Below are 13,742 nucleotides of genomic sequence, written 5' to 3'. Positions count from 1 at the left end.
CAGAATCGATTTCGTTTCATTCAGTAGGAGGCCTAGATTCTTGAAAGTGGCTCTGATGAATGCCACCTGAGCTTCCAGCTAAGCCCTGGATCGGCCTCTGATCAGCCAGTCAGTGAGGTATGGGAACACCTGTATCTGATGTTTCCACAGAAAGGTGGTGACAACTGCCATGCACTTGGTGAAGACTCGAGGTGACACTGACAGGCCGAAAGGGAGGACAGTAATTGGTAATGGGAAACATTGACCATAAACCTGAGGAACTTTCTGTGGTTGTGCGCAATCACTATATGAAAATACGCGTCCTTCAAGTCGAGGGCACCAGTCTGCTGGATCCAGTGAAGGGATAACGGGGGTCAGGGTGACCATGCGGAACCTGAGTTTCCTCACAAACTTGTTGAGGTTGCACAGGTCGAGGATAGGCCTTAGGCCTTCAGTATTAAGAAATAGCGGGAATAGAAACCCTTGCCCCTGTGTTCTGGAATCTCCTCCACCGCCCTCAGTGCTAAGAGCGACTGCACCTCCTGAATGAGAAGTTACTCATGAAAAGGGTCCCTGAAGAGGGACGTGGAAATGGGGTGGAAGGGCACAGAATTGGATGGAGTATCCCCTCTCTACTGTGCGAAGCACCCAGCGGTTCAAAGTTATATGGGACCATGCATGGTAGAAAGGGGATAGTCAGGAGGAAAAGGTAAGGCGGGGTGAATCCAGTCTCTGGTCTGGTGCGCCATCCTCGACCACACCTTCAAAAGGCCAGTTTAGGGCAAGAGGGAGGTTTGGGCTGGCCTTGATAAGCAGAGGGATGTTGCCTTCTCCTACCACTCCAGTTCCTCCTTCTAGAATTGTCCTGGCAGTTCTGCTGCAGGAACTTTTGAGTAGGTTGTGGGCAGAAGTGTCTCTGCTGTGTGGCGGGAGTATGCGAGCCCAAGGATCTAAGGGTGGCTTGGGAATCTTTCAGGCTGTGGAGCCGTTTGTCCATCTTCTCTGAAAACACAATTTCACTCTCAAACAGGAGGTCCTGAATTGTTTGTTGGACTTCGTAGGGTAACTCTGAGACTTGCAACCAGGTCCCCCGCCGCATAGCCACCCCTGTCGCCATGACTCTTGTGGCAGCGTCAGCAGCATCTAAGGCTGCCTGCAGTGAAGCGTGGGAGACTAGTTTCCCTTCATCCACCAAGGTGGTGAACTCTGACCGACAGTCTGAAGGGACGAGCTCTATGAACTTAGCCATGGAAGCACAGGTATTATAAGAGTACAGAGTATCAGCTGACAACGGCTGCTGGTTAGTCACATCGACGACCAGTGAGTCCGGAGACAGATGGGAATAGAGATGCTCAAAGCCTCTGGAAGGGACGAAATACCGGCGCTCATTGTGTTTGGCAGTGGGTGATAGGGAGTTTGCCATGGAGTCGTCGTGGTGTCCACCACCATTTTTATGAGGGGTAACGCTACCCGTGAAGGCCCCAAGGGTGCTAAGATGTCCACCATGGGATCCGTGTCCTCAACCACCTCCTCAGCCTTAACGTCCAAACTTTGGGCAGCCCTGTGGAGCAACTGCTGTAGAACTCTATTGTCCTCTAACACAGAAGCTATGGATGTCCCTGCCAACATTTCATCCGGCAACAAGGACAAGGAAGCGTGTGCCGGTGGTGGAAGCTCCCTGCCATCTGCCCCGGACAGGTCACATGACTCCCAGAGCAGTGTTGGAGGAGGTGGTGCCGATATCGGTGCCAGGGCCGCAGGGGTCGTAGTCAACGTCAGCATCAGTCTCACAGGAGGGAGCTGCATCGGCATGCTCACAGGAGCTGCCGGAGTCCGGGGGACAGGTGCCAACATCGGCACCTGGGCTGTAGGTGCCTGCATCGAGGTCGACGTCAACAATGGTGTAGGCGCGGGAGACGAGTGTGTCGTCATTGCGAAGGCCGGTGCCGAAGTTGGAGCCGAGCATGACGCCAGTGTCGATGACGGTGCCATAGGGAAAGGCGTTGGGACCGTAGGCGCCAGATGCGTATGCAGTGGAAGGCGGCACAAAAGTGGCAGAAGCGACTGAAGACGTTGATGAGCGTGGGCCCTGGGTTCGGCCCTGGCGATAAGCCCAGGGAGTCCAGAAGGGCCACTGAGGCGGGTTCTGCCACAGCAGAGGCCACGCCTGCTGCTCCCTTCTGTCTCTGCCCGACCTCGCTCTACAGCTTCTGCTCCTACTTGAGCGGTAGAAGTTGGGCTCCAACTCTGAGCTCTCAGACACTGAAGACCATGGAGGAGCCAATCCTCGATGCCTCAAACGTCAAGAGCTCAGGGAGCGGGAAGGCTCTCTGTTGGAGCGTGTAGGTGCCAATGGACAAGGCGAAGGGGAACACCTCGACTTCATAGCTAGCTTTCCCTTAGAATGCACCGGAGGATGGGGCTCCGTCGGTGCTCAGGGTTCCTCCCTGGCAGGCAAGAATGGTGCCATCAAGTGGAGGAAGTCTCTGGCGGCCTGGTACGCTTCTGGCGTGGACAGGAGCTGAAGCTGCTGTGTAGGCACCCGAGATCAAGGTGGGGCTAGACTCGACTGCCTCCCCTGGACAGGAGTCGACAGGGCCCTGGAAGGAGATGCTGAGGAGTGGCCCACCTGGGGTCACACTTCTCGAGGCTTAGCCAGAGAACAGTTGTCCGGCTTTTTCTTCTTTTGAGGCACCGGCGAGTGGAAGCAGTGCCTACTATCAGATTGGCTCCGAGAGGAGCTGTGTCGGTGCCAAGCATCCCTGGAGGCGTTCTTCCTCGGCGCCTTTGGAACTCCGTGTCGAGGACGATGACGTAGGGGTCGGGTCTCTCGAGCCTGGGTCAGAATGGGGGGGGGCGGGCAGCGCCAGGCTACCTCCATGAGGATCACCTTTAGCTGCTGTTCCCGTTCTTTAAGTGTTCTCGGGCAGAACTCGCGGCAGATCTTGCAACGATCTTTCTGATGGGTCTCCCCCAGATCACTCTTACGTATGCGCTTGGCATAAGCCACACAGTTCTTAAATCCCGGGGACCACAGCATGCCACAGTGACGGGGCCGTATTGGGCGGGGGGGACCACCCCTCCCAACTACTATACTATACTAAACTTTAACTGGAGTACTGCCAACAACTAACTAACGATAGACACGGAATAACGAAGAAACTTGCCGAGCAAGAGCCCAGGGAAGTTCCAGCCACCATCACTGGCAGTAAGAAGGAACTGAAGGGGTGGTGGGTCGGCAGGGCTATATATTAGGCGCCATGAGGGCGCAACTCCAGGAGGTGCCCAGGCCGACCCAACAGATACTGCTAAGGGAAAAATCTTCCGGCCATCGATTGGAATCAACAGGAACAAGCACTCGAAGAAGAACAAAGACTTTCCATATTAACGCTGCATTTTTGCTTCCCATTTTTACACAACAGGTGAGCTAGAACTGAGTTGCAAATCCAGCAATAGATTACCCCAAAATTGTGAACTTAATCTAAAGTCATGCATTCCTAACTGATGACAACCTTTTTAATCTATATTTTTAAACTAAGTCTTAGAACATTGAAACATAGGACATCAACTGTAAACTTAACAAGGTTTGAGAGGAAAAGAAAAGTATTCATTAGTAGCCAACAGGCACACAATTATTTAGTATAATACACAAATATCACCACATGCGTGCACCACCAAAATTTCAAATATTCTAAGCTTGAAAAATGCAATTACTATTCTTTCATTAATGCTTTTAAGAGCACTGAAATGGGAGTCAGGAGATCTCCATTCTATTCTCAGCTCTACCACTTGTCTGCTGGGTGACCTTGGCCAAGTCACTTCATCACTGTATGCCTCAGTTTCTCCATCTGCAAAATGGGGATAATGAGACTTAACTCCTTTGTAAAGTGCTTTGATAATGGAAATGGATAGTGCTTTCCATTAGCAGATAAGTCTTATTTTCTGTACTTAACTGGGACACAAAAAATATACTTGGTCAAAACATGGCCTTCAAGATAGCTCAAGAGAAAATATGACTTACATTTATTTGGTTAAAGTGGCATAAATGCAAAGCTAATGTTTAATTATGAGGGATTTCTTGCTGAACAAAACCCAGTTTTGACTGGAAATAGAGAGGACTGTCAAACATATCATCCAATAGATGTTCCTGATTGCAAGTTTGTTTGAAAAACTGGAGAACCATCCTGCAGGATGAACACTGCTGAGTCCTGTTATGTATTTAGTTTTTATTTCAGTCTAAAAGTAACTGCATTAAAAGGTATTTTTCAGTGGGTAAAAGGGATGGAAATAAAGGTATCTCTGATATAGAGGGTTCAGGAAGACCACTGTGTGTAGCCCAACCTATATCAACGAGGCAAAAAAGGGAAGATTAAAGAGAGATTTTTAACCAATTGATTGAAACACTCTTTCACCTTTGGCCATTGAAATGGCCAACTCCACCCCAAAAGTGATTTCTTACAGTACCTGAAGGAAGCAACAGGTGAAATTTGATTCAAAAGTCAACCACAGGGAACTAAATCAGATTAGATGTAACAAGGGAAGTGTCCAACTCTTCATGATCTCACTGATCACCAATATATTTTGAATAGCACATGGAATCAACAGAGGGAGGGGCACATCAGTTAATATCATTGCTACCCAGCCCTCTTTATACAAACGGTTTGGGAAGAGAATTCCAAGTACCAAAGCTAGGCACGTGAAGTGCTGTAGTGTTATATTTAAACAGCAAAGAATGAAAATTCTGCAAGTCTCAGAATTGTTATGTTCTTTCCTCGACAAGCACCACCACTGTATTTCACTGGTCGCCCAATCTGGAAAACATTAAGGTTTGATATCTTATGGACCACCACAGCTAGAAACAAATGTTATACCACCACTGGAAAGCTGGGAATCTCAACTTCCAGCAGTTTACATCCTTCATTTATACGCCCTGTGTGTGGTGAAAAAGTTAACCAGAAAATACCCACGATTCCGATCATAATTTGTTCTCCACAGTTCAGTTTTGACAGATTTATCACAGACTTTTACAGTGAAGGGTTGGAAAGCTTTCCAAAAAGTAAAGCATTAATGGTGTAAACTGCTAACATCTAATACAACCTCTCAAGATAGAAATTGCAAAAGTAACAGAGCAGGGGAGAAAGCAAGATTGTAGTCAGGATGACGTAATTATAAAGGTCCATTATTTGGTAAACAGCCAGACCTAGAAATTCTTAGCTATAAAGTTTCTTCAGTTATATCAAATCTTAATAGTACCAAAATAAATCCATTTTGACAGTTCACACACTCAAACATATTTTGCAACATGCCATAATACCCACTAGAGCAGCAAACAGCTTCTCCCCCAGCACAACAAACCCACAGTAGACCTCAGCTACCCATAATCCAACCAACAGTTAATTGACAACAATTCATCCACAAAGAAAAAGCAAATCTAAGAAGAAGCCCAGAAACCAAGCATTTTGGTCAGTCTTTCCTGAATCCAGAAATAAAGCCATATAAACTTCTCAAACCAAGATTTGTTTTGAAGATTAATTGGCATTATCCAAGTATTTTTCCCTAAACTTCAGAATTATAAATCCCTCAACATCTTCCCTCTTCATCCTCCCCAGCTATCGTTTTATAATAACTGTTTGGAATGATGTATTACTCTGATGAAAGTCTACCCTTCTGCAACATGCGTATTCTTTATTACTGTAGGTCTGGTCATGAATGGCGGCGCTGATTATTTTTTAAATGGAGAAAACAAACATTTATTTTGAGAAAGTTAATTGCAATGATTTTGTAACAGAAGGAAACCACTGATCAAAACTGGGTTCCACCAACCTTGACAGTGCCCCTTTCAGAGATATCATCTGGGTTTGTTCTTTGTTGATGAAGTCTCAGACTTTCTTCATCCTTTCCAAATGTCTAATGATGTTTCCATATCAGGTACTGATGCCAGTTTTGCATTCTTCTTTCCCTCGCTCCTAGGTAAGCAGAGATTTAAAAAAAAAAAACATTATTTCCCTCCACTGGAAGGCTATTAAATATTTGTTGAATATACAAAGATAAAAGTTACTAATACTTGGACTTCAAAACATTTCAACAGATGTTCAGCTGATACTTCACTGTGGACCAAATTAAAAAAAAAATCAAATGAAATTAAGCCATTATTGTAAGCACACTCAGACAAAGGTAACATTAATAAACAAGCACAAATCAAGATTTTTTTTATCCACACAGACTGAGGTAGAAGTGTCAAATGCTGTCCCATGTCTGACTACGGAGACAAATACATATAAAACTATTGTAAGCCACATTGTCACCTGTTAAAGTAAGATTTCCACAGTATGCTTGTGAACTAAATCCAGGAGCATCAATGGTTTAATAAATGTCTGATACCATAAATGTTCAGAATACCAACTTGGCTTGGACACATATGCCTTTATAATACTGGAACCTTCCCACTGAGACCTGTAGCCAAAATCTGCTTTTCCTTAAAGTTCAATAACACTGTTTTTCCCCACCCAGTTACTCAGCTTCTATAGTCACCTTCATTACTAACATCTTAAGTTACTTAAAAATTGGCAGAAAACTGAAATTTATCATTCCTTAATATATATGAACTGCAGCCATAAAATCCTGAGCTGTAATCTTGTATCTCAAGATAAGCTTGGTTATGCCTGGTCACTAATGGGATGCGAGACTGCTGAAGAAAACACAGGATGATGCAGGAGTCATGTTCGTGAATCAATATATAGAAACTTTTCCATACAACTTCATATAATACCAGTGCCCCATCATGGTAATAGCATTCACTGTGAAGTTGAGAGATGCAGTCTAAGATGAAAGAGAGATCTTGTCCATTAGTGATTAGTAAAGATTGCATGCCACCTTCTTTTTGCAACAGGGTTCTCAACCCTATCATCCTGGCCAGATTTCTGTGTGGGTGTCTACATTTTGACTAGCTGTAGTCTCTGAAATTTCAACTAAATACACAAATTTTCACATGCTTGAGATGCTGTGTACTATTGTCATGTGCTCTTTAAACAGCAGCTACTTTACACTACAGATGTGGTTGCATTTCAATGTTAGTCACATTTCAGAAGTAATTTGGAAAGGCTATATAAATGTAACATACTAGTGCAACCACCACTTAAGTTGTTAACTTACCTTATAGTATTTATTTATTTGCTGCACACAGTAAGTTCAGCTCTGTACAGAACATACAGAAGGACATGTCCCTGCCCCAGGAACTTACCCTCTAAAATAACAGAAACCACCTGTTGATTGGATGCACCGCAGTACAGCAAAAAAGTTTTTAAACTATTATAATAATGCCATAATAATCCAGGGATTTCTTGGAGTGCAGGACAGTTGGGGGGGTATTACTGGTAAGTGTCATGGAAGAAGTGTGTTTTGAGGACATATATGAAAGAGGAAAGAGATGAAGCTTGCAGCACCATGACAGCAAGGATATACTAGGCATAAGGGTCAGCATAGAAAGAGAGACAAGAAAGCAAGGATAAAGAGAAAGTGGTCAGACACAAGGGTTGGAAGAGTGAAGGGAGCAAGATTCAAACGAAGATATAGACTGGAGAAGAGCTGTTTAAACCTGATTCAGAAGGCAGGAAGTTAGAAGGATTTGAAGAGAAGATGAGGTGGTCAGAGCAATGTGTGAGAAAGATTCTCTTTGTAACATTATGAATAGACTGAAGGAGAGAAAGGTGAGGATTAGAAGTTTTCGTATAACAAATGCACATGTCCAGTTTAAAAATGATGTACCAATATGTCTTCACATTGCATTCACTTCAGTTACCAGAATTTAAACTGTTTGATCTACTGCACAACCAGACAAAAAAGAAAGCATTAAGTCACCTACACTGGGCACACTTAAAAAGTTCACTTCAGTTCTAACAGGATTGAAATATAAGGAATATCACTAATACTGAAATACAATTTATGTCACCCACCATACTAAGGAAATAAATTGGGTCTGTGCTTTTTTTTTTTTTTTAAAAGCTTCTTTATGTTATACAAAGAATACAGGAAGGGTGTGGGGGCTGTTTGTTTGTTTTAAGATTTCCAGTTTTTTATTACCTTAAATACATCTGAAATGTCAAATCTGGTCTTCTTTGGCTTTGTTGGCAGCTCTGAGGACTCATATGTTACTGCATAGTATTTTAATGTTTGATCTGTTTCAAGTCCTACAAGAACTAACAGTCATTGCTACTCACTACAATCAATTGACTCCTCAGTCCCAGTAGCTGACAATTGGAGCACATTACGTAAAACAAAAATTCAGCTGATTTCAACAATATTTCAGTAGTAATCAATTCCTTGGTGGCACATTTCTTGCAAGATGCGCTTAACCCTTTTATAATCTATAAATCAGTCTCAACACACATCTTTAAATTCCACTTTACTAAGATTCTTATTTTCTTCCTCCCCCTACACAGAAAAAAAAGTCTAAAAGCATTCCCCATAAAAATGTTCAAAAACAAAAATGTAGCAATCTATACAACTAAGTAGCAGGTACACCACAGAGGGAGGGCATAAACAGATCTCTACTCACATCATTTGGATGCAATTTATCCACACTAGCAGATGGCTACAAGTCTTAGATCACACTCCATTGTTTCAGAAACTGCTCTGGTACCACTGAGGAAGTCACTTGAGTTTTAACAGGATGCACAGAGTGGGAGGACGGAAGTAAAATTGTCCAGTAATGAGCAAACATTTTTATACTCCAATTTAAATCTTTCTCCCTTCGGTAACCTTTGTGTGTGTGCAGAAAGCGCCCTTCCACAAATGCTCTAGTTATCATATGTACCAGTAAAAAAAATCTAGTTGGAGATAAGTCAAGTTTGTCTCCAGCATCCCTCAGGTCACTACAGAATTTTTCCCTTTATGTGAAGGGATAAACAACACTTTCCTTATTTACTTCCTCCACACCATTCATGATTTTATAGACCTCTATCATATCCTCTCCCCTTAGGCAACGTCTACACTAGCACTTATGTCAGCAAAACTTTTGTCACTCAGTAGTGTGAAAAAAACAACCCCCTGAGCCTCCTAAGTTTTGCCGGCATAAGTGCTCTTATGCACAGTGCTACATCAGCAGACACTCTTCTGCAGACACAGCTAGGCTGCTTGTTGAGCTGGTTTTATTATGTCGACTGTAGTCATAACACAACTGCATGAGTGATCTTACAGCTGTGCTTGTAATTGTAGACATGGCCTTAGTCATCTCTTTTCTAAGCTGAACAGTCCCAGCCTTTTTAATCTCTCCTCATACAGAAACTGTTCCATACCCATAATAATTTTTGTACAAGAGAAGGGCAACATTTTCCAATTCTAATACATCTTTTTGAGATAGGACAATCAGAATTGCACACAATGTTCAAGATACCATGGATTTTACCATAGTTACCCTAGGACTTCATGAATAACTGAAATCACTAAAATAGATTTAAAAAGGCACATTTCATCAATGAATGTAGTTAGTGGGGTGGCTTCTGGGTGTCAGAACCTAGCCACTAAGATCCATAAAAGCCATTCTCCAGGACAGGGCGACTTGCCAAATTAATTTCTATAGTAACCTGGAAACAGCAGTTCAATGAAATAATGTTATTGGCATGACTATACCACTGTTGCCAAAGGATAAGAGACACCTACAGTTTGTCTGTCTGTCAGAGGTACTCCCTCTAAGCAAAGAAAGAATGCTAGCTCAGGCTCTGAGCAAACCTGTTAGCTATGCCTCTGGTTTGAAAGAATTTGAAAGAGGCAGTATCATCCCCCAAAAATGTGGGTAGGATTACGGTTTAAGGATTTCTCTAGCTAGGATTTCACCCGTTTAACACAAAACATAGAACAGGCAAACCGCGTCAGGTGTCCCTGTCCTCCACAGGTTGTGAGGGGTGAGGATGAACTCCACCTCACTTTCTTCCCTTAGAGCCTGCTCTGCCCGTGTTTGGCTTAAGATAGTACCACAAATGACACACACGCGCGGGAGAAAGGGGGAGTCGTCATGTCACACACACGCGTGCGCGGGACCGGGGGGGGTCATCGTGTCACACACACACGCGCGCGCGGCGGGACTGGGGGGGGGGGGGTCGTGTCACACGCCCGCCTGCCCAGGCACTTCCAGCCCCGCACCAACCCGCACCCGGCCGGCCTAAGCCGGGAGAAGGAGACACGACATGTGGCTCCCGCCGCCCGGGCAGCACCGACCTTCAGGCGCAGGGAACTGCCCCGCCGCTGGGCCCGGCAGCCTCCCCGGGGCGAGGCCGCCATTGCCCGGCCGGGAGGGAGCCAGGGCCCCGGCGGGCAGGCCGGACCCGGGGAACGGGCTCCTACTTTTCCGCCAGCCCAGCCGGGCCGGGAGCCGCGGGACACCGACCCCGCGCGCCGCGCCAGGAACGTACCCCCGCAGCAGCGGCTCCTCCGCACGCCTCCCCCCCCACATGGGCAGCGGCGTCTGCCCCTGTCACCGGCCGCTCCCCCCGCCGGGAGCTGGAGGCGCCCCCGGGAGACGCGGGGCCCAGGCGGGGCAGCGAAACAGCGGCGGGAGCGGCTCGACCTGTGCCCGCGCCCGGCTCTGCGTGTCCCGCGCCCGGCGTCGCCCGCCTGCTCCGTCCCCGGCTCCTGCCGCTGCGGCGACTCCGAGCGCGACGCACTGACAACAACGGCCGGCGGCTCCCGGGACCTGGGGGCGGGGCCGGGGAGGGGCAACCGGCACAGAGAAAGGGTCGCCGCTGCGCATGCGCCGGAGGGAGGCGCCACCGTCGTGCCGTCACACCCCGGCTAAGGGGCCGTGGCGGGCGGGGGGAGGGACAGGACGCGGGGGAGCGGGAGCGGGAGGGTGAGGAAAGGACCGGCTAGGGGAGGGCCGGGCTGAAGGTGGCCAAACACTGCAGCATTGTATTACCACGTGTCGGATCGTTACTGTGGAATAAGGTACATTTCCTTAAGACGGGAAGAGTGTGCGTGTGTGTGTGTGTGTGTGAAAGTAGGTGTGAGACTTTTAGAAGAAAAGGTAGCTCAGGTGACACCGATTTTTAGAAAGGGTCCGGCTGTAATCCTGGCAGCTACAGACGGGTACGCCTAACTTCAGTGTGAGGCAAATCGGTTGAAATTATACCAGTGGCCCCCAGCCTTTTTCCTCTGGCGGGTGCCAGATGATGAGCCACGGAGGACCGTGGCGGCGGACGAGCATCTGCTGAAATACCACCGACGAGCGGCGTCATCCGGAAGCGTCGCCACCAAAATGCCGCCGAATTTTGGTGGCATTTCGGTGGATTCTCATCCAAAGGCCAGTACTCGGGCACACTTAAACGTCCCGGCAGGCGCCATGGCTCCCGCGGGCACCGTGTTGGGGACCCCTGAATTATACTAAAGACCAGCATTATCAGACACGTTGATGAACACGATATGTTGGGGAAGAGTCAACATGGTTTTGTTAAAGGAGATCTTGCCTCATCAATCTTTTAACATAAGAACGGCCATACTCTATCAGACCAAAGCTCCATCTAGCTCAGTATCTTCTGACAGTGGCCAATGCCAAGTGCCCCAGAGGGAATGGACAGAACAGGTAATCATCATGTGAGCCATCCCCTGTTGCCCATTCCCAGCTTCTGGCAAACAGGCCACAGCAGGATGCTAGGGACACCATCCCTATTAGAATTCTTTGAGGGGGTTAACAAGCATCTTGATCCAGTGGCTATAGTGTACTTGGACTTTCAGAAGGCTTTTGACAAGATCCCATACAAGAGGTTCTTAAGCAAACTAAGCAGTCATGGGATTAGAGGGAAGGTGCTCTCATGCATAGGCATTGACTCCATGGGTGAGTTTTTTGGGAGGGGGGGTTTAGTTGTGTATATGAGGCTGTGGCTACACTTAGCACTTCAAAGCGCTGCCGCGGCAGCGCTTTGAAGCGCTAAGTGTAGTCAAAGCGCCAGCGCTGGGAGAGAGCTCTCCCAGCGCTGTCCGTACTCCACCTCCCTGTGGGGAATAATGGACAGCGCTGGGAGCCGCGCTCCCAGCGCTGGGGCTTTGACCACACTGGCGCTTTGCAGCGCCGCAATTTGCAGCGCTGGAGAGGGTGTGTTTTCACACCCTGCTGCAGCGCTGCAAATTTGTAAGTGTAGCCAAGCCCTGAGACAAAGCCTCTAATATCAGGATGGTCCCAATAATATCAGAACATCTGGTCACCCTACTGCTGTTACACAGCTGTTAGGCGGGGGTGCGGGAAGCGTTGGGAGGGAGGGGGAGAAGCGGAGATGCGGCGCACTGGGTGAGAAGAAGGAGGGGAGGAGGGGGGAGCTTGGCTGCCAGTAGGTGCAGAGCACCTGCTAATTTTTCTCCATGGGTGCTGTGCACCCACTGGCAGCCAAACTCCCCCATCCTGGCCCCCTGGTATAGGGCTTTGAGGCACCTTCATGCCACTCCCTCTTTTACTTGGTGTAAAGGAGTTGGAGTCAGGGTGAGGTTTTCACCCTTAGCTTCTATTCTCAGCTTTGCCACTGATGCAGTGTGTGCAAGCGTAAACCTGCTGCCAGGTCTTCTCAGTAGCAACAAGGCCAGGTTCAATATCTGGGGGTTCTTAAAACTAGAAAAACAAAACTGTCTTGAACCCCCACCCAGAAACCTGGAAAAACTAAATACCCCTCCTGGCCTCCCCTAATAGGCAATACTTTCTCACTCACAAGTACAGTGTAATACAAAGAAAACTTTTATTCAAGGAGGAGGGAATGCAGTATTAATTTGGAAAAACACAGCAACAATGACCAAAGTATGCAAATAATAAGTAAAACACCCAACCATACAGTAGCTTTGAAAATGTCACAAGAACTACTAATTCTTAGCATGTCAGGCTTTAATGGCATAGCAGGAACTGCAGTAAATATCCAAAGGAATCATAGAGTGCCTTTTTTTGGATGTATACTGAAAATCTGCAAGACACAGAAGATATGAAGTAACACAATGGGAGTGGAAATTGGATGACTCAGGAAATGGGCCACCTTTCATCTCAAAATTACTAGTCTGAATTAGGGGTGGGTAACCACAAAAAGTCATTAATCTCTGACAGCCATTCAGTGATATATGTGAAATGAGCCTGTAGTCTCAGTCCAGTTGCTAGCTGACAGGAGTTCATGTTACCAAAACCAGCATAAGATAGTACAAATTGGCATCTTGGTTGGTAGCCTCAGCAAATGGGATGCATAAAGAATGAAGAATACTCTCACTCCAAAAGTATGATGTCATTATCCCTTTGGGCTGAGGCATTGCGGCATATGGTCTTCTAAGGGAAGATGGCAAAACAGTGTCCACAGGCATGCCTTAAAGTGCTTGATGTGATAAACTAATTAAACATGGTAAAGTTAGGGATGGTTCCGTAGTTGGTAATTTGCATTTCATTGCAATTATGATCTAAGGCTGGGCCCCAATTATTTAAGAAGGATTCCCAATAACTCTCCTGGGAAGTCAGACTAAGGAAAACGTAGAGGCCAGTTGTGGAAATGGAATTTCCCCAACACTGAGATATTGCCATGAGTGTGATTCTGGAGTACTGTCTTTCGTTTCCTGATTTTGGAAAGTTTGAAAAGGCTTCTGAGGGAGACAACACATTGCTATTCAGTGATTCCTAATGTGCCCCTCAATATTTCCTATCTAGTTTTCCATGGCCAGAAGGCAGATTAACAAAGCATAGACTCTGAAGGAAGGAGGCAATATAACATTAGTAGAGGAAATTAAGGTGAATCCTCAGGATTCTGAAGAGCAAA

General features: G+C 46.6%; 1 protein-coding gene across 1 annotated transcript in view; it reads right to left on the bottom strand.

Moving 5' to 3' along the window:
- Nucleotides 1–10,591, bottom strand: part of SNRK (SNF related kinase) — an 86,302-nt gene extending 75,711 nt beyond the window's left edge. Inside the window, exons 1-2 of the mRNA XM_045007033.1 lie at nt 10,386–10,591; nt 5,803–5,945 (exon numbers count right to left, since the gene is read on the bottom strand). The gene's annotated coding sequence lies outside the window, so the exon portion shown is untranslated. The remainder of the gene's footprint in view (nt 1–5,802; nt 5,946–10,385) is intronic.
- Nucleotides 10,592–13,742: the final 3,151 nt, after the last annotated feature.

The sequence above is a fragment of the Mauremys mutica genome, chromosome 2, assembly GCF_020497125.1.
Source record: "Mauremys mutica isolate MM-2020 ecotype Southern chromosome 2, ASM2049712v1, whole genome shotgun sequence".
In the NCBI taxonomy this organism is placed as follows: Eukaryota; Metazoa; Chordata; order Testudines; family Geoemydidae; genus Mauremys; species Mauremys mutica.
The sequence above is the reverse complement of the archived record's forward strand: the minus strand, read 5'-3'. Positions and strand labels throughout refer to the sequence as shown.